The sequence below is a fragment of the Mustela nigripes genome, chromosome 1, assembly GCF_022355385.1.
Source record: "Mustela nigripes isolate SB6536 chromosome 1, MUSNIG.SB6536, whole genome shotgun sequence".
Classification (NCBI taxonomy): Eukaryota; Metazoa; Chordata; class Mammalia; order Carnivora; family Mustelidae; genus Mustela; species Mustela nigripes.
The window spans coordinates 200,750,030-200,774,273 of NC_081557.1; the positions used below are offsets into that span (position 1 = coordinate 200,750,030).

The 24,244-nt window shown below is 38.3% G+C and overlaps 1 protein-coding gene across 5 annotated transcripts in view; it reads left to right on the top strand.

The window, feature by feature from the left end:
- The window catches only part of IL15 (interleukin 15), an 82,232-nt gene that overhangs the window by 22,165 nt on the left and 35,823 nt on the right, over window positions 1-24,244 (top strand). The window contains exon 1 of one of the 5 annotated variants that reach the window (XM_059378668.1): window positions 14,694-14,763. The exons of the other annotated variants lie outside the window; for them this stretch is intronic. The gene's annotated coding sequence lies outside the window, so the exon portion shown is untranslated. Of the gene's footprint in view, window positions 1-14,693; window positions 14,764-24,244 lie in introns of those variants that run through there. 5 annotated transcript variants of the gene reach the window in all.

Genomic DNA, 24,244 nt, shown 5'->3' on the forward strand with positions numbered 1-24,244 from the left:
CCAGGAATGCACCTCTTTGGGTGTGCCTGATAGAGTTGATGGAGCTTCATAGAGAGGATGGAAAAATACCCAGGAAAAATCTCAAAGAAGTTCTTAGGAGGTGGTAGAGGAGCCCAGTGAAGTGGGAGGTAAAACCATGATTAAGGGTTGGCTGTTAAATGAATATGATGCACAAGTGGAGACAAAAAAGAAAAACAAAACAAAACAAAAACAAGCACTAAGATTGATGGCTGTGTCCAAGACCAACTTTGAAATTGATCATTTTTCTCAAAAACATTGATCTTTGCCATCAACACAAAGCTTAATGAGAATTCTTGTTATTCTTGATATTGTATAATAGTAATGCCTTAAGTGATAGATTATTTAAAAGGGGGATTTGAAAGGGAATAAACTAGAAAAGATATTGTTAGAGGACAAAAAATGATGAAATGATGAAAATAGGAATTTGCCTTAAATCCAAAACAAATTAATCTTTTCTGACCAGTCATTGACTCTTTCCTTCTCCTCCATAACAGTTGGTATCTAAGATGTCTTTATGCTAACTCTGAAATGTTTCTGGAACCACATCCTTCATAAACCATTTGCAATGATTCATTTGCAGAGTGTCAGGTCCTAGAGCATGCTGGCTGCTTCTAATGATTTAACTGTGGAGTCCATTTAAAATCCTAGTCTCATCTTCATATGTTCCTCCAGTTCATGTTAGACCTGTGGGACTAGTAGGGGGAAGAAGGTGTGGTTCACGTATTCATACCTTCTAGCCTCCTTCTGATTTTCACTGATGGAAATTGGGACCCAGAGGGGACGTAGGGCAAAAGGGCAAGATCTCTTCTGATAGGAGGTCATTCTCTGTTGGTTGTTGTTTCTCTTCCTGGCTAATAGTAACTCACCATTGATACTTTCTGTGGGGGGAGGATTCTAGAGTTGGGCATTTCCTTGGGACTTGTGTGAGTTCTTCCTCACACGTATAGTAGTCTCTACACTGGCCCTCTGTGTGTGATTAGTCTTAACCTCTTCCTGTCCTCTCAGCTCTCTCCACTAGTGGGACAGCCTACCAGGTAAGCCCCTAATGGGACTTAACCCATCGGATAAGCAAGGGGACTTACCTGAGTCGCCTTGCTAAGAGGCCAGCTTTGATCCACAGCTTTGCTGAATCAAACATTGGAAATAAAATTTGATGCTTTTCTCCATTATAATATTTTTTCCTCTTTGGTCAAGTAGGTTTAACAGCAAATCCCTTGAGCTGATATGATGTCTACCCAGGAGATGAGATGTCAGTCTGTACTGCTCAGGCTAGCTACCATAACAAAATATCAGACCTGAGCTTCTGGAGGCTGGAAAGTCTGAGATCAAGATGGCCACTATTTGCTTCTCTGTTGAGGACTCTTCTTGGCTTGCAAGTGGCTGTCTTCTCGCTGTGTCCCTACGTGGTGAAGAGAGAGGAAATAATGTCCATGGTGTCTCTTCTTATAGGGATACTAATCCCATCATGGGGACCCCACCTTTATGACCACATTCAACCTTAATCACATCTCCAGACACCATCACAGTGGGAGTAGGGCTGTGACATAAGAATTTTGGGGAAAACAATTCAGTCTGTAGCACAGTCTCTTATGTGTAGCCCCATAGCATTTCTCATCATTCCCTTGGCTTGTGATTCTAATCATTGCCTTTCTCTTCCTTCCTGGTATTTTAGTATTCTGTGTATGGATGTGGGAAGGGTTCTTGGGGTGAAGTTGGTGGTCTAGAGGAAGTAAAAGGGCTTGCCTGAGTTAGCTCTGGATTGGGTGTCTGGACCTAGCTGTAAAACTCTCTTTAGAATGTGGGGCAACTTAATGCTTCTTCATCCCCAGCATTTGGTTCTATTTGTCACTTCCAGGGCAAGAGTAAAGCCACATTCAAGATCCTCTTAAACTATCATCCTTACCCACCTTCTTGAATTCTCAGCTCTGTGGGCAATGTCAATTTGCTGGAGTGACACTACTAATTTATTTTTATTTTTATTTAAAAGATTTTATTTATTTATTTGACAAATAGAGGTCACAAGTAGGGGGGAAGCAGGCTCCCCACTGAGCAGGGAGCCTGATGTGGGGCTCGATCCCAGGACCCTGGAATCATGACCTGAGCCAAAGGCAGAGGCTTTAACCCACTGAGCCACCCAGGTGCCCCACTAATTTTTTTTTTTAAGTAGCATATCATTTTTTATTCTTTTACTTTCAATCTATCTCTTTATGTATTTTTTATTAAAATGTATTATTTGTTTCCAGGGTACAAGTCTCATTCTGAAAGGCCAGCTCAAATGTCACCTTCTCACTGAAGTCTTTCCCAATCTATTATCTTCCTTTCTTTAGAATTAATTGCTTCACCCTGTTTTTTTTTTTTAATTTATTTTTTATTTATTTTCAGCATAACAGTATTCATTGTTTTTGCATGGAGTACCCAGTGCTCCATGCAATCTGTGTCCTCTATAATACCCACCACCTGGTACCCCAACCTCCCATCCCCCCCGCCCCTTCAAACCCCTCAGATTGTTTTTCAGAGTCCATAGTCTCTCATGGTTCACCTCCCCTTCCAATTTCCCCCAACCCCCTTCTCTCTAACTCCCCATGTCCTCCATGCTATTTGTTATGCTCCACAAATAAGTGAAAACATGTGATAATTGACTCTCTCTGCTTGACTGATTTCACTCGGCATAATCTCTTCCAGTCCCATCCATGTTGCTACAAAAGTTGGGTATTCGTCCTTTCTGATGGAGGCATAATACTCCATAGTGTATATGGACCACATCTTCCTTCATCCGTTGAAGGGCATCTTGGTTCTTTCCATAGTTTGGCGACCATGGCCATTGCTGCTATAAACATTGGGGTACAGATGGCCCTTCTTTTCACTACATCTGTATCTTTGGGGTTGACATGGGCCTTTCTTTGTTTTTCTATTCAAACACGAAGTGCATTAGTTAGTTATTTGCAATTTTACTCCCAGGTTGACAAGTTCCTTAAGGATCAAAACCAGTTACTAGGTTCTTGTACATGTTGAGTTTTGAATAAATATTTTAAATAATTCAAAAGGTTCCAGCATACAACCATGTATATTTAATGGCTACACTTTTGGACTTAGAATTATATGAAGCTTTTATTAAATCAGTAAGAGTCAGAAATAAGATTATATGGATAAATTTATTATTATTAATATTAACATAAATATCCTGTATTTTATGGGCCATACTGAATTTTGGATAAGATGTTTCTTATTTTATACTCCTTAACTTTTAAAAATGGCATAAGTATGACTACCTTTTTTTAAAATGGAAATATCCTACTTTAGGGTTTTCTAGTGGTGTAATTTATTGGCATATTCAAACCCCTTCAAAATTATATATCCCTTGAAAATATGATGTTATAATGTTGTGTTTTACTACTGAGTGTCTGAGTGGAGACTTTGCTACTCCACTCTTAGAATAGATATTTGTAACTTATTTTCAGCATCTTGCCTGGAGTTGGTCAAAACTCAACCATTGGTATCAAAAACTCAACCATTCTCTTACACCATACACAAAGATAAACTCGAAAAGGATAAAAGACCTCAAGGTGAGGCAAGAATCTATCAAAATCCTAGAGCAGAACATAGGCAGTAACCTCTTCAACATCAGCCACAGCAGCTTCCTTCAAGATATGTCTCCAAAGACAAAGGAAACAAAAGTGAAAACGAACTTTTGGGACTTCATCAAGATCAAAAGCTTCTGCACAACAAAGGAAACAGTCAACAAAACAAAGGGGCAACCCACAGAATAGGAGAAGATATTTGCAAATGACACTACAGACCAAGGGCTGATATCCAAGATCTATAAAGAACTCCTCAAACTCAACACACACAAACCAGTTAATCCTGTCAAAAAAAAAAAAAAAAAAAAAAAGGCCAGAAGCCATGAACAGACACTTCTCCAAAGAAGACATACAAATGGCTAACAGACACATGAAAAAATGTTCATCATCACTAGCCACCAGTGAGATTCAAATCAAAACCACATTGAGATACCACCTTACACCAATTAGAATGGCCAAAATTAACAGGACAGGAAATAACATGTGTTGGAGGGGATGTGGAGAAAGGGGAACCCTCTTACACTGTTGGTGGGAATGCAAATTGGTGCAGCCACTTTGGAAAACAGTGTGGATGTTCCTTAAGAAATTAAAAATAGAGCTTCCCTATGACCCTGCAATTGCACTACTGGGTATTTACCCCAAAGATACAGATGTAGTGAAAAGAAGGGCCGTATGTACCCCAATGTTTATAGCAGCAGTGGCCACAGTCACCAAACTGTAAAGAACCAAGATGCCCTTCAACGGACGAATGGATAAGGAAGATGTGGTCCATATACACTATGGAGTACTATGCCTCCATCAGAAAGGATGAATACCCAACTTTTGTAGCAACATGGACAGGACTGGAAGAGATTATGCTGAGTGAAATAAGTCAAGCAGAGAGAGTCAATTATCATACGGTTTTACTTACTTGTGGAGCATAACAAATAACACGGAGGACACTGGGAGATGGAAAGGAGAGTGAGTTGAGGGAAATCGGAGGGGGAGACAAACCGTAAGAGACTGTGGACTCTGAGAAACAAACTGAGGGTTTTGGAGGGGAGAGAGTTGAGCAGGTTGGGTGAGTCTGGTGGTGGGTATTATGGAGGGCACGTGTTGTATGGAGCACTGGTTGTGCTGCATAAACAATGAATTTTGGAACACTGGAAAAATATAAAATTTTAAAAAGTGTCAGAAGGTCCTTGAAATTAAATATCATAACATTTGTGCATTCTTTGAATAAACTAGTGAATTTAAGATTGCTAAATTAAAAAAGAAAGTAAATCTTTTACCTTTTATAAGCCGAATGATCTACCAAATTAGTCCACTCTGCCTTTATTCCTGCCATAGATGTCGATGGGTGTGACCCTGTCCCAATAAAACTTTATGTACAAAACAGGTGGTGGGTGAGGTTTGGGCTGTGGGTTATGGTTTGCCTACTCTCCATATATAAGATGAAGAAATTCTATTTCTCACTTGATCCTATATTATTATTTTAAAGGAACTGAGATGCTTAAAACCAACCAAATATGTAATCCAACCATCCAGTTTCTGAATGATTTCACCAGGATAAGGAAATTAGAGATTAAAGTAGATCAGATTTTTCTGAATGACTCATTCAAACTTTTGAAAAATATTGAGAACAATGTGAAGTCAAGTTCAGTCTCAAGAATGAAACAAAATAAATTCATAGAAATGGAAATTCAAGGGAAGTGACTTATTTTTTTTTTTTTTTTTTAAGATTTTATTTTTATTTGACAGAGAGAGATCACAAGTAGGCAGAGAGGCAGGCAGAGAGAGAGGAGGAAGCAGGCACCCCGCTGAGCAGAGAGCCCGATGCGGGACTCGATCCCAGGACCCCGAGATCATGACCTGAGCCGAAGGCAGCGGCTTAACCCACTGAGCCACCCAGGCGCCCCAGTGACTTATTTTTGATAAAGTGAAAATACACATTTTATTTTTACTTTCAGTTTACATTTATCCCTTCAAGAAAAAGTTCTGAAATGTGTGTATAGATCAGGATAAACAAAGGAGTAAGTAGAAGTGTTTATGAAAATTGAAACAATACAAATCCTTGTAGGAAAAAGGTAACTCCTCTCTTGTGCAGTCATTTCCGGCATCAGGAAATAATAAAGTAAATATAAATTGAAAGAAAAAGTATGATGAGCTCGCTTCATATGATTCCTTGAAACTGCTCTGTTTCTTAGAATTTTTATTAGGAATTCCCCAAACTCAAGAAACAACTTAATGACAGTTTCAGCGTAGACACGTGTTAGGAGTTGCTGCTGCTGAGAGCTCAGGGAAGAATCAGGATGGGATTTTGGATATTGAGGGATAGAATATCATTCTTAGAATAGCAGCGTAGCTCTGAATTGTCTTGTCACTACGAGAGATTTTTAAAAATAAATAGACACATTATTTTAAGAAAACCCATTATGATCTATTCTGGGGCAGGAAATAGAGGAATTTTCTTTAAATGAAATCATACTTGCAATATGCAAAAAATTTAACAGGAACCTCCCCTCAGTTGTTTGGAGGTCATAAGCAAAGTGCCATATGTTTCTAATTCTCCTTGATTCCTAGACTTTTAGTTATGGCTTCCTTTGGGATACTGCATAAGAGAAGCATTTTGATGTGGTTATTTTGTGTAGGCCTGTGATAGTTGTTCTTGTCTGATGTGAGGGAGGATTGAGAAGAATATAGGCTAGCTGGAATTAAAGATACATTCTTACAATTTGCATAGTCAAAATAGGCCATCAACTGTAAGATGTTTCTTATTGAGCACTGTGGTGGCAGTAACAAGGATTCAGAGAGGTGTTATTTCTGTAGGCTGTTCCTTTGAAGGTAGCTTTTATTTTGGGGAATCCGTTGGGAAGCATACTAGACTCTATGCTCAAGAAATTTTGGCCACATTGATGTTTGTGCTAACTAAATATCTCATGAAGTACTTATCATTATCTTTGTTTTCTTTTTTTAGATTCTCAAATAAATGCATTTAGAAAGCTGAATTTGAGCATAGACTAGATTATATAGGATCTCTTTTCTACACGCTTTCCTTTTTTTATTTTGGCCAGGACTGCAACTTATAGGCATGGGTGGTCTTGAGTCATCATCTTTAATTCAATTTATACAAACTTTTAATTTTTTTCCTTACTGTTTTTCTGATTATCAAAGTAATATGTGCTCCTTATGGTAAGAGTGAAACTATAGGAAACCGTAAAGTGGGGAAAATATCAGATCCAGCAATGCAATTACTAAGAGACAACTTGTTGCATCATTATTTTTTCTACATAGTAGATACAAAAAAGTTGGAACATTTGCCTCGTAGTTTGTTTTCTTAACAGCAGACGGTGACATTTCCCTGTGACATTACGTAAGTAAAGTAAATATTATTCTTAATGTGCATATAATACTCTGATTTAAAATGTATCACAATCTATTGTGATTGCATTCACTTGTGGTTATTAAAAATAATACTTATGTGAATATATCTTTGAATAAATCTCCATCTAGATTTTTGACAGTTTTGTTAAGGAAAATTTCCAAAGAGGAGAATTAAGATGGCTGACATTTTGAATATTTTAATGGTGCTCAGCACATATTCCAGAAAATATGTATAAATTTATACCTTTGGCCCCATTCTGTGAGCCTTGGTGACACGGTATCCTCACGAGTGCTGACATTTTAGAGTTTTAAAACAATTCTTCCTGGTGCCGTGACGAATAGCGCAGTAGCTTGGGACCAGTGTAATTTCCCGCCAGGAACTCATATGGCATGGGACTGCAGGGTGACTCAGAAACCATCCATAACAAATGACAGAGTCAGAGAAAAGCCATAAAATCCAGCCTTGTGTCAGTGTAGGCAAAAGCAGCGGAGGCCAAGCAGAATTTGTCCCAGAAGCCCTACTGAATGGCACAGAGGAATGGCAAGACAGGAGGGCCCCGTGACAGCAGAGGTCCACAGTCACCAGCAGATCAGCAGTCCAAGAAGGAAAAAACCCTGTTCTGAGTTGGAACGAAGCTCCAACAGGAAGTCACTGCTGTAAGAAATGGAGAAAGATTCTCTGTTCCTGTTGCTGGCAGATCTCAGAGGGCACGTTCCAGAAGGAGGGGAATGCACCGGAAGGAAGGGACTGTGTTCCTCAGTGGCAGCTTCCAGGGATGAAGCTAGACCGGCTCAGAACAGAGGTATATGCCGCCTCTTAGAAACTCCGAGGGACTTCACAGGGGCTTCTTGCCTGGGCTTTCCTCCTGACATGGAGATGGGAATGAACAAACAGGCTCTGTGCTCATCTCTAACCAGGATGATGATGGAGTTAGTAACACATTCTTGACCTTCTCTCTGCCTGAGAATGACCACTTAAGGTGCAGTCTGTGTGCTGTGTGCCCTTAGAAATGCCTAGCTCCACAGTCCTCCGTTCTGTGGGCTCTCTTCCCTCTCCTACTTCTCGCCCATTTTCACTTCCTCCTGTTTGCCTGGAATCGCACTCCTTAATGGAATACTTTTTCTGTGTTTAATCATGATGTCGTATCTATTGTTTGTCTGGTTTCCATTGGGATTTCTCCTCTGATTCATTTGTTATTAAAAAATGTATTGCTTGATTTTCAAGCATTTAAGAATTCCCTAGGTATTTTCCTGTTACTGATTTCACAGCCAGAATTGTCAGAGAATAAGCATTGAATAATTTCAGTCCTTTTAATTTTGTAATGACTTGCTTAATGACCCAACATATGGTCAACTTTGGCAAATGTTCCAATAGAACTTGAAAAAAGTGTGAATTTTGACGTTTTTGGTATAATGCAGCGTACAAGTCAGGTAGATCAAGAGGATTTTTTTTTTTTTAGACCTACCCTATCCTTCGTGAATTTACATTTTATTATTATTCTATGAACTTGTGCGAGGGATATTTTTAAATCACCCACAATAAGGGTGAATTTGCCTATTTTTCCTTTGCTTCTATTCATTTTCTTGATAAAATTTAAAGCTATAGTTTTAGGAGGTTTTCTCTTGGATGGTGACCCCCCCCCCCCATGGATGGGCATTTTTATGGGTATGAAGTGCCCTCCTGTCTTGTTATTTGGCTTACTGTCTGCTTTTGCGAATATTATACAGTTATCCCAGATTATTTCATTTAATGTTCGCATGATATATAGTTTCCCTTCCATTTGCCTTCGGCATGTCTTTGCCTGTATGTTACAGGCACGTCTCTTGGCTCTGTTTTACATTTTTGTTTCGAATTCCACCTGACAATCTTAGTCCATTTTCATTTAATATAAGTACTGATATAATTGTGTTTATATCTCCCATCCATCTCTTTATGCAGCTTTTTCTTCCTTTCTTGCTTTTGTGTAGGTTAATCAACTTTTTTACTATCCCCTTTTCCTCTACTAATTTGTTAGTTAATATTTGACTCTTCTGCGTTACCTTAAATATTAAAACATGCATCTTTTTAAAGTAGATACTCTGGATATTAGTTGTTATCTACATCATTTGTGTATTACATTCTATCTGGTGATTTTTTTTTTTTATTTGACAGAGGGGGTGGGGAGAGCACAAGCAGGGAGAGTGGGAGAGGGAGAAGCAGGCTTCCTGCTGAGCTGGGAATCTGATGGGGGATTCAGTCCCAGGACCCTGGGATCATGACTGGAGCGAATGGCAGTCACTTAACGACTGAGCCACCCAGGCGCCCCTTATCTGGTGATTTTTTTAAGAAGAGATCATTTCAGTGTGCTTTAACCTCTTTTAGAGTAATACAAACTTTAAATTATTTTCATGAGTTCATAATATCGTTGACCACCTAAGCTTGGTCAAAATTTCACAAGAAGAAAACTACCCATGATTTCATTTATGAACATCAGTGCAAAACTCAGAAAATTATCAGGAGAAAGAATCCAGTAACTCATTCAAGGAGTAATATATCATGATAAAGTAGAGTTCATTCCAGGAATGAAAAATTATGAACTCTACTAAAAAGAATTCATCATATTAATTGATGTAAGGGAAAAATTATGTTAATTTCTATAGATGCTGAGTGTTCATCCAACAAAATTCAACAGCCATTCTAGATATATTTTTTTAAAGAGACAACTCAGTAAAGTAAGAGTTAAACATTTTGTAACCCTAACAATTTATGCAATCACACATATATACACACGCCAAAAACAGTATAATAATTAATGGCAAAATGCTAGAGGCACTTCTATTTCTGCCAAAAGACAAACCAGATAAGGGCGCACAGCTCTCATGCCTACTGCTGATGCTTTACCAGAGCTGTTAGTCAACAGCACCAGACAAGAGAAACTGTTGTTGTAGATGACTTTAATACTTAGAAAACCCCAAAGAATGTAACTGAAAAGATTTCTAACTATGATTCAATTCTAACATCTAAAAGAGAGCATGGGGGAAAAAAAAAAAAGATAAATCTGACTCATTAAATCCTTTGGTTTGGCAACAAAACAAAAAAACAGCTACTCTAGAGAAATCCTGAAGACGAATGGTAAACTTGGCAAAAGTATTTACCTCTGAAATCACCAAGTTTTTTTTTTTCTGTTTTTTAAGATTTTATTTATTCATTTGAGAGAGAGAGCAAGAGAGCACAAGCAGTGGGAATGGCACAGGGAGAAGCAGACTCCCAGCTGAGCTGGGACTTAGGGCTCTGGGATCATGACCTGAGCCAAAGGCAGACTCTTAGCCATCTCAGCCACCCAGGCACCCCGCCAAGAGTTTTCCAGTGTATTTTAGAAATCGTGGGTTTGGGGAGAAATAAAAAGCAGTAGAACAACTGGCGAAGATCATCAATAGGCAGTTTGCATAACAAGAAATGCAGTCTTTGAATTCATAAAAATTCAACCTCATGCAAAATGGTAGTCTTTTTTTGATTTATGGAATGTGGGAATATAAATACATATTTCTCAGTTTGCTTGCATTTCATCAGGAAACTGTCACGGATTCACAGGAGCTAATAAAAATGGTTGTTTAATTAAAGAGAAGAGGGTGGAAAGAATACAGGGTTGAAAGGGAAGAGAATGAGGGCGTGATTTCTAAATGAATTACCTTTCCATATTGTTTTGTTTCTCAACATTGTGACTGTATTACCTTTAGAGAAAAAAATACAATAAAATGTAATTTTTTGTGAATTTGTTAAGTGAGAAATTTTATTTCATTCTATCTTGCATTCTTGGTAACTGTGGACACTGAATTCCTTAAAACTGTCTGCATTTTTACTCTTTGTACCTATCTGTTCAAGTTTCTCATATTTGGTGATATTTTTTCTTACCAAATTTTATAATCCTTTAATATGTAAGTCACCAGTACATTTAAAATTTTTATTTAGACATTTTTAGTTTGCTTATCCCACTATTTTATTCATTATTCATTAATATATTGAACTTAATCATTTTTATTTTGTCAAATCTATCAATCTTATTTTGTTGAATTTTTTTTAATTGTCTTAAGCCTATCCAGAAATCAGGTGCTTACTTAATGTATTTTTCTAGCTGTTTTTTTTTAAAGCTGGAATTTGTCATATGAAGTGAGAGAATATAATTTTTCTCAACACCTAACCAGTAACTTCATAGAATCTTTGTTAAGTACTAACCATTTTTCTTACCTGCTGTTCCAAGATTCTTTCATAGAGATATCTGTCAGTACAACAGTCACTTATTTTCATTTTGTGGTAAATTTTGAAATCTACTAGGACTAGTTGTTTTTTTTTTAATTGCCTTTTAATTTCAAAATTATTTTCACCAGTGGACTCTTCCACATGAACTTAAAAATCATAGTCAATCTTACTTCCTGTTTCAATTTTTATGTCAATTTCACTTCCAATTTCATTTCTTATGAATTAATTTGGAAAGAAAATTATACCTCTGTAATATACAGTGTTACCATTCAGGAATTAAATATGCTTCTCAAAGTATTTGATTGTCCTTTTTGCTTTTGTCCTTTAGTTTTACTGATTTTTTATATTGTTCTAATGTATTTCCTTATCATGTTCATTCCTAAGTATTGTATAATTTCGTCAGTAATGTGAATTAGGTAATTTTCTCTATATATTACTAAGATACAGATGATGAACATGAAAATAAGTGGTTATTTAATTTTTATTTTTCATTCATTTTGTTACAAACTTTCTCATAGAACTTGCTATTTTAGTTCATATGATGTCTCAGGTAATTTGCTTACTTTGTTAGTTAAATAATTATAGAATCAAAATAAATAATTGTAATAGCTACAAGTAATGGTTTTATGTTTTTGAATAGCTATAATTGTATATTTTTACATCTTGTTTTTATTAATCAAATTTCAGGGGCATCTGGGTGGCTCAGTTGGTTAAACATCTGCCTTTGGAGCAGGTTATGATGGAAGGGTCCTGGGATCGAGTCCTGCCCACATCAGTCTCCTTGCTCAGTAAAGGAGTCTGCTTCTCTCTCTGTCTCTCTCTCTCTCTCTCTCTTTCTCTCTCAAATAACTAATAAAAACCCAAAAAAGATAAGGAAAGAAAAGAAATTCTGGGAATTTCTTCCAGATACCAAAGAATAACCATGAGAGCATCCATTCTTATTCTTCAATATGATGGGGATACTTGGAGTGATTTGCTAGTAGGGTTGAAGCTGGAATTAGTTTCAGGAAGATTTGCTTGTAATAGGAAATTACTATTCTATTCCTGATATTAAGAATTTATTATTCTAAAAAATGTGTAGTGAATTTTGCCAGAGGTATTTTTAGCTCAGGACTGGTGCGGTGTTTAAGAGATTGGGCTGACTAGAATTTGAAACACGGCTCTCCAACTTGGCCGCATTACATCACAGCCTCTGGGTGGCTGCTTAGGCTCTGCTCTCAGTTTTCCTCATTTATAAAGTGCAGATAGCAATCATACCTACCTCATAGGCATTCTATAAATGGCACATGAGCTAAAGCCTGTGATGTGTTTGGCATTGCCCTTGGAATAGAGCTGGCATTCAGTAAGCGATGACTATTATTGCCATCTGTTGAGACGATGGTATGATTTTTCTATGGGATAACTTAAGATGAAAGAATTTGAGCAAAGCAAGTCTGACTGGAATCTTCGATTGCATGGCCCACCTTAGTGAGAGCTCACATCTGCCCACCCCATGTTTGAGCATCTGTGGTTTAATTCTTACTCTTTTTTTTCCATTCTCAGTATGCCACTCACCTTAACAAAAATGTGTACTTCCTTTGTCCAGTCAGCAGGATTAAGAAACAAGTTCGTCTTCTACTTTTCACGGCTCTGTTTATTCAGTTATCAGGAGGAAGGGTGGAGTTGAATCAAATACTAATTTTTCAGTGTTTTTTCCTTCTAGTTCTCTTATAGTGGGTAATATTGGGAAAGGTGCTATTTTTGTCTGGGTATTGTAATGCACATAATATTCAGAAGGTTGTCAAAGCCCTCTGAGGGTTAGCCATACACACATATATATACCGAGGATTAGTCATGTATGTGCATAAGCATGGGCCTCACTTTCATCATCTGCCTAAGTAAGCTTACTTAATTCTCTATCTAAACTTTAATTTTCTGAGGTAATCGGTTATTTAAATATTTGAAGGAAAAAGCTAACCCGAGGTTAACATTTCTTTTTTTTTTTTTAAGATTTTATTTATTTATTTGACAGAGAGAGATCACAAGTAGGCAGAGAGGCAGGCAGAGAGAGACAGGAGGAAGCAGGCTCCCTGCCAAGCAGAGAGCCCAATGCAGGACTTGATTCTAGGACACTGAGATCATGACCTGAGCTAAAGGCAGAGGCTTAACCCACTGAGCCACCCAGGCGCCGGAGGTTAACATTTCTTTATGGGACATTAGGCTTTGTCTACCATCACGGTTATTAGTAAAGCCCACTTTGTAGAGATGGATTTGTGCATTACAAAAGTATCCATGATGTGTGATTATTTTTTCTCGATATGTACTTTATAATTGTGGTTAAACCACTTTGTAGTTTTATTAAAATCTGTTGTATGATTACTTTCATGATAGAGATAATACTCTCAGCAAGCATATGTGCATATGTCTGCTGAGAGAGATTTTCTTTGAAATGGAAGTTCTTTGGAATGATAGAGGCTGCAGATCCTCTGAGTCTCAGTCTACCTTACTGGGTAATGCTTTTAAAGCCATCTCTGTTCTCCTGGGGTCAGCTTGCTTTATGCCATCTCCCCACTGCCTCTTCTGTGCACCCTGTGGCTCCTTCTCAGTCACCTTCTATGTTCTTTTGTGGGTTTAGGGAGAAACTTCTGACTTGCTTCCAGAGAGGAGGCTTAGTTGTGTTCTCAGTCTTTTTTTCTGCCTAGCTGATCCTTGTCTTGGTTCTTCTATCACATTTTACTGCCTCTAGAATGGGGCTACTCAACACATTGGTATCCATTAGGGATTTCAAAGCTGAGAGGCAGGACCAAGCCTTCCCCCAAGTGTACTCTCCACTCCCTTTCCCAAATATATCAACCCCTGAAGGGGGAATTTACTGTACATGTGTCTTCTTCAACCTCTGTTTCTCTTAGGCTCCTTACATCCTCATTGAGACATCGACTTGCATCCCATCCTTCTGATCCTGACGGTCACCTGGTGTTTATATATAGACTGTGTTTTTACTCTCTCTCTTTTTTTTTTTTTTTTTTTTTGGTCAGGTGTTTATATATAGATTGTGTTTTTACTCTCTACTGTGAACAAGCTCTCTCTAGACCAAGTCACATTTTCAAGGTAGGAGCCTCTGGTAAAGCCAGATGGTAGGGATCTTCCAAACAGGAATGAATATTGCTTTAGTTGAGAAGAGGATAGTATAGTGGTAAAAATATGGATGCAAGCCAGGATGCCTGGTTTCCTGCTCTGATGCTGCCACCTGTTTTCACTGTGTAATTTTGGGCAAATTGTATAATTTCTCTGTTCCTCAGATTTCTCAACTTTGTGCTATGATAATATCATTATCTTCCTTACAAAGTTGCCGTAATAAAAAAGTTAGTTAAAAATATATGCATAGCTTAGAACAGTAATGATAAGTAGTACTTGATTATTTGTTAGCAATTATTCCTTTGATATTATTAGTCATAGTAAAAAATTATCCTTTTTTAGATATTTGAAGGCATGGAACATAAGTGGAATGTGGTAAACTGATCGACCTCACTGGAGGGAAATAAGAAACTTGCTTTTGACAACTAAATGGAAAATTTGGAAATAAAGGTACCTGAGTGAGTAGGACTTTGAAAGTGTCATAGTATGTATGTATGTATGTATGTATGTATTGAAAGTACCATGGTATTTAGACATATAATAGTAAGCAGTAGGAAGACTTGATAAAATTTGGGTGATGGTAATGTTGTTATAAATGAACCCATAAGGAATACAAAGAGTAGAGTCAAAAAGTGAGAGAAAAGATTGAAGCTAAGACAGTTCAGCCTTAAGGAGACACAAGCCCAGATTAAGTTGTTGCAAATAGCAGCAGGAATCCAGGAAGACATAGAGATGACTGGCTGGGGTTATAGAGGGACTCCAGCCAGTGTTGAATAGGAGAGAAATGGAGAGTTGTCAGAAGAGGGTACTGTCTAGGGAGAATTTTTTTTAAGGGGTAGGTGGTGATGTATGTTGTGAGGTGCTCCTTTCTCTGCTGTAGTCTATAAGAGTTTTTGTAGGCCTGGACAGAAAAATTTTGATTTTAGGTCAAGTTTGAGATAGTGATAGGCTATTCAGGTAGAAACATCCGTTGGTCACGAATTGACAAATAGTTTGTGTTAAGGGCAAGATGATAAATATTTTAGTCTTTGTGCACCAAATATGGACTCTGTTTACAGAATCTTCTTTTTAAATGTTTTAAACTCTTCTTCTAATTTTTTTAAAAAGGTAAAAAATGTAGAACAAAAACAAGCTGCAACCTGATTTATCATCTAAAGACCTAGCTTGCCAACCCCTGCTGTAATTCATTGCAGAAGAACAGAACCTTGGCAGAGTTGTTGTGGGTTAGAGATCTAGATTTAGATTTCTTTTTTTTTTTTTAAGATTTTATTTATTTATTTGACATAGAAAGAGATCACAAACAGGCAGGGAGGCAGGCAGGGGTGGGCGGAGCAGGCCCCTCGCTGAGTAGAGAGCCCGATGCAGGGCTTGGATCCCAGGACCCTGAGATCATGACCTGAGCCGAAGGCAGAGGCTTAACCCACTGAGCCACCCAGGTGCCCCTAGATTTAGATTTCTTCATCTTCAGCAGCTATATAATTTGAGAAGTCATTAGTGAGCATGGATGCCTGTATTACAGTATTCTAACTAAAATTGAATAGTGTTGTGAAGACAAAATGATATAAATATTTAAAGCAAAAGAATTTTTGTCTAGAACTAGATTTTATAAAATTGTATTTTTCTTCTTGTGAGTCCTGTAAAGTTACTTTGTAAGAACTTCTCTTTCAATTAGATACCAAAGTAAGTTCAATAAAATTAATATAGATCCTTTTCTAAAATACTCATGAGAACGTAATATAGCCATTTCAGGGAATTCATGATTTCATAGTTCCACAGAAATTAATGCAAAATTAATTTTGACTTGCTGGGTGTCACGGGTGTCACAGAGACAAAAAGTGTTACTTTTGGTCTATGATGCTGTAATCATGATAAATGATAGAATGAAACCAGACATAAGAATTGTAGCTGATGTGGGAGAGAGATGTTCTTGTCTCATGGGGTCTAAGAATGAATTTCTCAAAGGAGAGTGAGTAAAGTAATAGATGTTTATTAAGCAAGGATACAGGAGAAAATCTCTCAGGTCAGAGGGGCCCCTACAGGTTGCCACTGAAGGCTTTTAGGGATCTCTTTTATAGAAAACTAACCAGGGATCTTAGATCTGTTTAACATCTCTAGTGATTGCACTGTTGAGTAAGGACTAGTGATAACCCCTTCAATGGCGTCCTTTTTAGAGTCCAGTAATCCTTGGTTGGTCACAAGTAGCTGTTACATAAGACCCCACCTCTGACATCTAGGACTGGATGGTCTGGTTTGTTCTCTTATCTCAGGTTTTTTTTCATCTCCTACGTTTTGAATTTTCTGAGCCTGATCTTATGGCCCAGTGCCTGTCTCTCCCTGCCTAGCCCTGCCTGTCCCTTATTCATAACCAGCTGCCCGTCACTTTAAAACATTGAGATTATTTGTATTTTAAATGTGGGGTTGGAGGGAGTTGTATTCTTTTAAGACTGACCAAAGTAAATGCATATAGAAAGAATTAAAAAAACAATTTGAGTTCTTTAATTCTATCCAAATTAACCAGAATCAATGGTACAATTTAAAGAAGGCTCTTAAGCTAGCCAAAATTAATGAGTCCATTTATTCCCTCAATTCAAGTAGATTACTAGAGAGTAAGTACGTTTTCCTAGCTGACTTTTATTGATTGTAAATTTAGCCAAGGCATTTTGTATTTTACAACAAATTTCTAGAGAGATTCAGTCTTTTTCGTTAAAACCTAGAAATTATTTTGTTTTACTTAAGGTGATGCTTTATTTCTGATAAACTTTTGAAATCCACAGAGACTGTTCCTTTCTTATGGATGCAGAGTTCAGATTACAGAGAGTAGTTTTAGATGAACTCAGTATTATGTTCAGTTTCAAGTTCTCAGTTTTAAGAGAAGCATTGGTAAGTAGAATTTGACTTAGGAGAAGACAGCCAAGAATATAAAATATCTAGATACTAACTCAAGTGAAAAATAGCCAAAACAATGAGCATGGAAAAGAAAAAACTTGGAGGGGCTGGGGGTGTGTTTGCAGGTGGTGGGGGAACTACCCACCAAAATGATGTATATCATTTTTCTTAAATATTTAAAATAGCTGAGGAGGCACCAGTGGATTCATTTATCCATTCATCCATCTATCTGTCCACACATTCATCCATCCAGCTTTAAAAATATACCCTTCTTTATTGCAGTCGCCATGCATATGCTTGAGATACAAAGATGCATTAGGTAAGCCTGACTTGAAGAAAGTCACAGACTAAAAGGGAGACTCAGTTTTGTGGACACACTAACTAACTGGGTAAACTAATCAGACTTTGTTTCCTCCTCTTTAAATCTGGATAGTAATGGTAACTAGCTCATAGGTTATGTTGGGAAAAAAGGAGGTTATGAAAAGTACTTTAGAGTGCTATGGAAGGTTAGATGATCTCATGTTATACAGTCTGAGGGATATGTTGACAAGGATTTACAAACTCCTATTTTCTAAATCTTGTGATTGAAAAGTTTATATGTAGCGACTCAGTTGTCTGTTGCTATATAAGAAAACACCCAGAATTTAGTGGCTTCAAAACCACCACACTTTATTATTTCTCATGATTCTGTCTGCTGGTTGGACAACTTTTCTGCGGGCCTTGTCTCGTCTTATCCAAGGTTTCCTCACTCACATGTCTGGGAACCTGGGACTGGCTGTGGTCTGAGTTTTTTTCTCCCTGTAGTTTCTTCATTAGTAGTTTCCCTGGTTTTGCTTTCAAGGCAGCAGAAACATTCCAAGATGGAGAAAATGCAGTGGCAAGCCCTCCTAGAACTAGCCTTGGAGATTGCTGGTTGTTTTTGCCACATCCTCTCAGTCATAGCAGGTTCTAGGGAGAGGGCCAATCCAGATTGGTGGGAGGGGAAAGAGACTTCACCTCTCGGTGGGCGGAGTGGTGAAGCGTGTTGTATAAGGGCGCAGGATGCCTGGAATTGTGGCCATCTTCCTAATACTGTGGGTTTTCATTTTGCATTTGATGAAATGTAGGTATTTTTCTATATACAGGGGCTAATGGTTTTAATTTTTTCCCCTATACTTCAGTGATCATTACTAGCACATAATAATATGAAATAAGATAGGGTTTATGATCTATACAGCTCATAGTAATGGTTTATAATTAAAGAAAAATTGTAACCACTTCTAACTAATGTAAGAAAAATTGTAACCACTTCTAACTAATGTGTTGAATGAAGAATCTGTTTGTATCTCTGAGGAAATCTACTAGTTTGAGAGTTTTAAAGTCTTTTTAGTTGATCATGAGTGTTCTGTAGTTCCTCAAGTACAGATCCTTTACCTCTTTGGTTAGGTTTATTCCCAGGTATCTTATGGTTCTTGGTGCTATAGTAAATGGAATCGATTCTCTAATTTCCCTTTCTGTATTTTCATTGTTAGTGTATAAGAAAGCCACTGATTTCTGCACATTGACTTTGTATCCTGCCACGTTGCTGAATTGCTGTATGAGTTCTAGTAGTTTGGAGATGGAGCCTTTTGGGTTTTCCATATAAAGAACCATGTCATCTGTGAATAGAGAGAGTTTGACTTCTTCAAACTCTTCAATTTGGATACCTTTTATTTTTCTTTGTTGTCTGATTGCTGTTGCTAGGACTTCTAATACTATATTGAACAAGAGTGGTGAAATTGGGCATCCTTGTCTTGTTCCTGATCTCAATGAGAAGGCTGCAAGCTTTTTCCCATTGAGGATGATATTTGCTGTGGGTCTTTCATAGATAGATTTGATGAGGTTCAGGAATGTTCCCTCCATTCCTATACTTTGAAGTGTTTTAATCGGGAACGGATGCTGGATTTTGTCAAATGCTTTTTCTGCATCAATTGAGAGGACCATGTGGTTCTTTTCTCTTCTCATATTAATTTGTTGTATCACATTGATTGAGTTGCGAATGTTGAACCATTACATTATCGTCAGTGGTTTAGCAATGGAATTTATTAGAATTTTTTTAGAATTTATTAATTCTTAATAGCTGTCACTTTAATTCCTTGATGACAAAAAGAGAAATAGATTATAATTCATTTTTTTTTTCTCTTGGTGTTTAACCAAGACTTAAAGAACATAGAATAGGGATGGAGAGTGATTTTAGCTTTTTGTTTGTTGTTTTTTTTTTCATTTTTTTTTTAAATTTTTTATTTTTATAAACATATATTTTTATCCCCAGGGGTACAGGTCTGTGAATCACCAGGTTTACACACTTCACAGCACTCACCAAAGCACATACCCTCTCCAATGTCATAATCCCACCCCCTTCTCCCAACCCCCCTCCCCCCAGCAACCCTCAGTTTGTTTTGTGAGATTAAGAGTCACTTATGGTTTGTCTCCCTCCCAATCCCATCTTGTTTCATTGATTCTTCTTCTACCTACTTAGCCCCCATGTTGCATCACCACTTCCTCATATCAGGGAGATCATATGATAGTTGTCTTTCTCTGCTTGACTTATTTCGCTAAGCATGATACGCTCCAGTTCCATCCATGTTGTCGCAAATGGCAAGATTTCATTTCTTTTGATGGCTGCATAGTATTCCATTGTGTATATATACCACATCTTCTTGATCCATTCATCTGTTGATGGACATCTAGGTTCTTTCCATAGTTTGGTTATTGTGGACATTGCTGCTATAAACATTCGGGTGCACGTGCCCCTTTGGATCACTACGTTTGTATCTTTAGGGTAAATACCCAATAGTGCAATTGCTGGGTCATATTGCAGTTCTATTTTCAACATTTTGAGGAACCTCCATGCTGTTTTCCAGAGTGGCTGCACCAGCTTGCATTCCCACCAACAGTATAGGAGAGTTCCCCTTTCTCCGCATCCTCGCCAGCATCTGTCATTTCCTGACTTGTTGATTTTAGCCATTCTGACTGGTGTGAGGTGATATCTCATTGTGGTTTTGATTTGATATGGAGCACTTTTTCATGTGTCTGTTGGCCATCTGGATGTCTTCTTTGCAGAAATGTCTGTTCATGTCCTCTGCCCATTTCTTGATTGGATTATTTGTTCCTTGGGTGTTGAGTTTGCTAAGTTCTTTATAGATTCTGGACACTAGTCCTTTATCTGATATGTCATTTGCAAATATCTTCTCCCATTCTGTCAGTTGTCTTTTGATTTTGTTAACTGTTTCCTTTGCTGTGCAAAAGCTTTTGATCTTGATGAAATCCCAATAGTTCATTTTTGCCCTTGCTTCCCTTGCTTTTGTTTGTTGTTGTTGTTTTTTTTAAGATTTTATTTATTTATTTGTCATAGAGAGAGAAGCGAGAGCAAGCACAGGCAGACAGAGTGGCAGGCAGAGGCAGAGGGAGAAGCAGGCTCCCCGCCAAGCAAGGAGCCCAATGTGGGACTCGATCTCAGGACGCTGGGATCATGACCTGAGCCGAAGGCAGCCGCTTAACCAACTGAGCCACCCAGGCGTCCCTTTTGTTTGTTGTTTTAATCTTGTAGTTTCAATGTCATTTCAATTGGTTAGAGTTTCCTTATTTTTTAAGTGACTTCACAACAAAATATGTTGTTGCATATATCTTTGTTGTTTTGTAGTCTCAGTAACTTTATGATTTATATACTACAGTATCTTGTGGGTATGTATGACAAAATGGGAACACAGTCTTGCCCATTTTGCAAAAAACAAGGGATTTCAAACATTTGGGAGTAGCAGTTTTCCATAGAAAAATATTCGCAGGATCTAGATTGAACAGTAGATTTCATACATAAGAGCAAACTTCATCATAAAATCAGGGAGGGCTCCTCACCACTTCTAGTTTGGCACTGCCCAATTTAAAAACAGACATAAAAGCAGTAATAACAAAGGAGAGATACTCCAGTTTATAGACAGGTACGTATGTTGAGTATAGTCCTAGTTTTAGGGAATGACTTCATTTTCTTGAAAACACAACTCCGTTTCTTTTCTTCTAGCCATTAGACATGTGGCCCCCTGCATGTGCCACTCTCCCATCCCCTTCTCACTTAAGGAATGTCTGCTTGCCCTGGAGGCCCTAGCTTCCGTGTTTCTTCCTTCAGAAAGTCTATTTTCAGGCTAGACACCTCTCTTGGTGTTTTCATAGTATCCTCCTCTAGTAATTCCCACTATTATGTAATAGCTGTGGGTTCGTCTTCCTCACTGGACAGTGAACTCAACGAGGACAGGTATGACATTGACCTTGGTCACCGTTGTGTCTTCACTTCATAGCCAGCACTTAGAGCGTTGCAGTGGGTGATCCATATTTGTTGAATGGATTAATTGGGGGTAGACTGATAAAATTTCCTTCTTGCCTTTATGCATTTTTCATCCAATTACAAATTCAACAGAAGCCCTGTTTTCTGGATCAGGACCCATAGTTGTTTGGCATTGAAAAAGAAAAAGCATACAATGATCCATCTTTTCGTTGTGTGCCAAAGATCAAACATTCAGCTCAACTGTTTACATGGTCTCTCGTTAAATGGTAGCTTTATGTCACACAGGATATGATTTAATTTGACTGCCTTTGTATTTTTGGCAATTCCCTTAGCACTTTGCTCTGAGAATGATGGCACCTAAATCAAATACCTCAACTTTGCTTTATCTCCTCACCATATTTCCTATGCTGGTGATGTTTCTTTGCTTCCTACAGCTTTCTACGGCTTCCTTGCCCTCTTCAGACGGATAATAACCCCCTGGCCCTACTGTCCTCAGAGTTCCCCACTATTAGATGGCGGTTCTTTGAACACATCAGCCTCTTATGACACATAAGAGGTAATGTATTTATTTCCTTCCCACAGTGTGTTTCCACTCACACACTGTAATTGGCTACCTCTCCCTATCTTCTGCCCATATTTGCCTAACATATAGAATATCCTGTCATCCTGACAATAGCCTCATGAATTCAGTCTCTTTTCAGTATTATTATATGGTTTCTCTCTCTCAGAGCAAACACTCTGGTTTCTTACTGCATTCCAAATATTCCAGCATAATTAACGACCTGCCTTTCTCTCTCAGCACACATTTGTACTTTGGTGACTGCATATTACTCAGAGCAGTTCAATAAGTCAGCAAGTTGAACATTAACAAAGCACTTGATCTTTCTGTTTGGGTGCCAGAATTTAAACTGTTTGACTGAAGTTGATACTAGATTTGCAGGTTTCAGTTAATACTTCAGGTGCTTTTTATTGCAGCAGTGAGTCACAACCTAGAGCCCTCAGGACCTTTGTTTACTGATGAGGATGCGAATCCTTTATGTTGTGGTTAGTTTATGGTCAACTGAAGTGTGACGTGTATCGATGAACATACAAATTAACAAGACATACAAAATAAACATACAAAATAACAAGTTAACAAGACTGGGTTTTACATGGGCTTTGTAGAATCATCTGAATATTTTATTGTGATATAAAACTTCATTTTGTTATTAACATATAATGTATTATTTGTTTCAGGGATACGGGTCTGTGATTCGTCAGTCTTACACAAGTCACAGCATTCACCATAGCACATACCCTCCCCAGTGTCTGTCACCCAGCCACCCCATCTCTCTCCCCTCCCCTCCCCTCCAGCAACCCTCAGTTTGCTTCCTGAGGTTAAGAGTTTCTTATGGTTTGTCTCCCTCTCTGGTTTCGTCTTGTTTCATTCTTCCCTGCCTTCCTCCATGGTTCTTTGTCTTGTTTCTTCAATTCCTCAAGTCAGTGAGATCCTATGATAATTGTCTTTGTCTGACTTATTTCACTTAGCATAATACTCATAAAACTTCATTTTAATCTCACAAACCTGTAAATCTGTTCATGTATAGGGGAACAAAGGCAAGTAGCACCCAAACAGGTTTGCAGAGGACCTCAAAAAGGTTGACTTCCAAAATGTGTCAGAGATCTCTGAAATATCATAAAATGAAGTATTTAAAGGTACGGTAATCACGTCCTGAATTCTTTCTGCATGTGAAATACTGTACCCGGTGTGCCTTCTCATGACAACCATGAGTGATTTGGTTTTTTTTATATTTTTCAGCAGTTTTGGAAGTTAAATAAATTCCCTCATATGTTAGTTTTCTATGCTGTGTAACAAATCTTTACAAACTTAGTGACTTAAAATAACTCCTGTTAACTATAGCACAGTTTCAGAGATCAAGTCAGGCAGACTCAACTGTATTGTCTACCGAGGGTCTCAAGGTAGACATTGAGGTTTCTGCCAGGCTGGGCTGTTATCTGGAGGCTCTGGAAAGAATCCATGCCAGATTCATTCAGCTTGTTGGCAGAACTCAGGCCAAGATTTTATTTATTTATTTGACAGAGAGAGAGAGATCACAAGCAGACAGGCAGGCAAGCAGAGAGAGAGAGAGGGAAGCGGGCTACCGCTGAGCAGAGAGCCCGAGGCGGGGCTCGATTCCAGGACCCTGAGATCATGTCCTGAACTGAAGGCAGAGGCTTAACCTACTGAGTCACCCAGGCGCCCCAGTCCTTTGTGGATGTAGAAGTAATGTCCTTACTACTTTGCTGGCTATCGGCAGGTGTCATGCACCACTCCTAGAGGCCACTGGGATTGCTTCCTACAGCGGCTCTCTCGGAGGCAGTGTGTAGTCCTCCTTACGATTTGAGACTACCTGGCTTTCCCTTCTGCCACCAGGAAGATAAAATGCTCTGCTTTTAAAGCCTCGTGTGATTAGATTAGCCACCTCCTCCCCATCCCCTTCAGTAATCTCTCTATTAAGATCAGCTGTACCCATATAACATAACACAACCCAGGGGCGATCCTTCATCAGATGCACATTTAGGGTGGGATTTGGGGGGTTTGGGGGGGTGTATTATTCTACTTGCTGCATCCTATTACTCAAAACAGTAACTGACAGATTTGGAGGTCAAGCCCGGGTTTTGGTTGAATGATAGACCTTTGTCCCCATATCACATTGATCTGAGGGTTGGATGTCATCCATGAGCATTATGGAGACCAGCCTTAGTGCT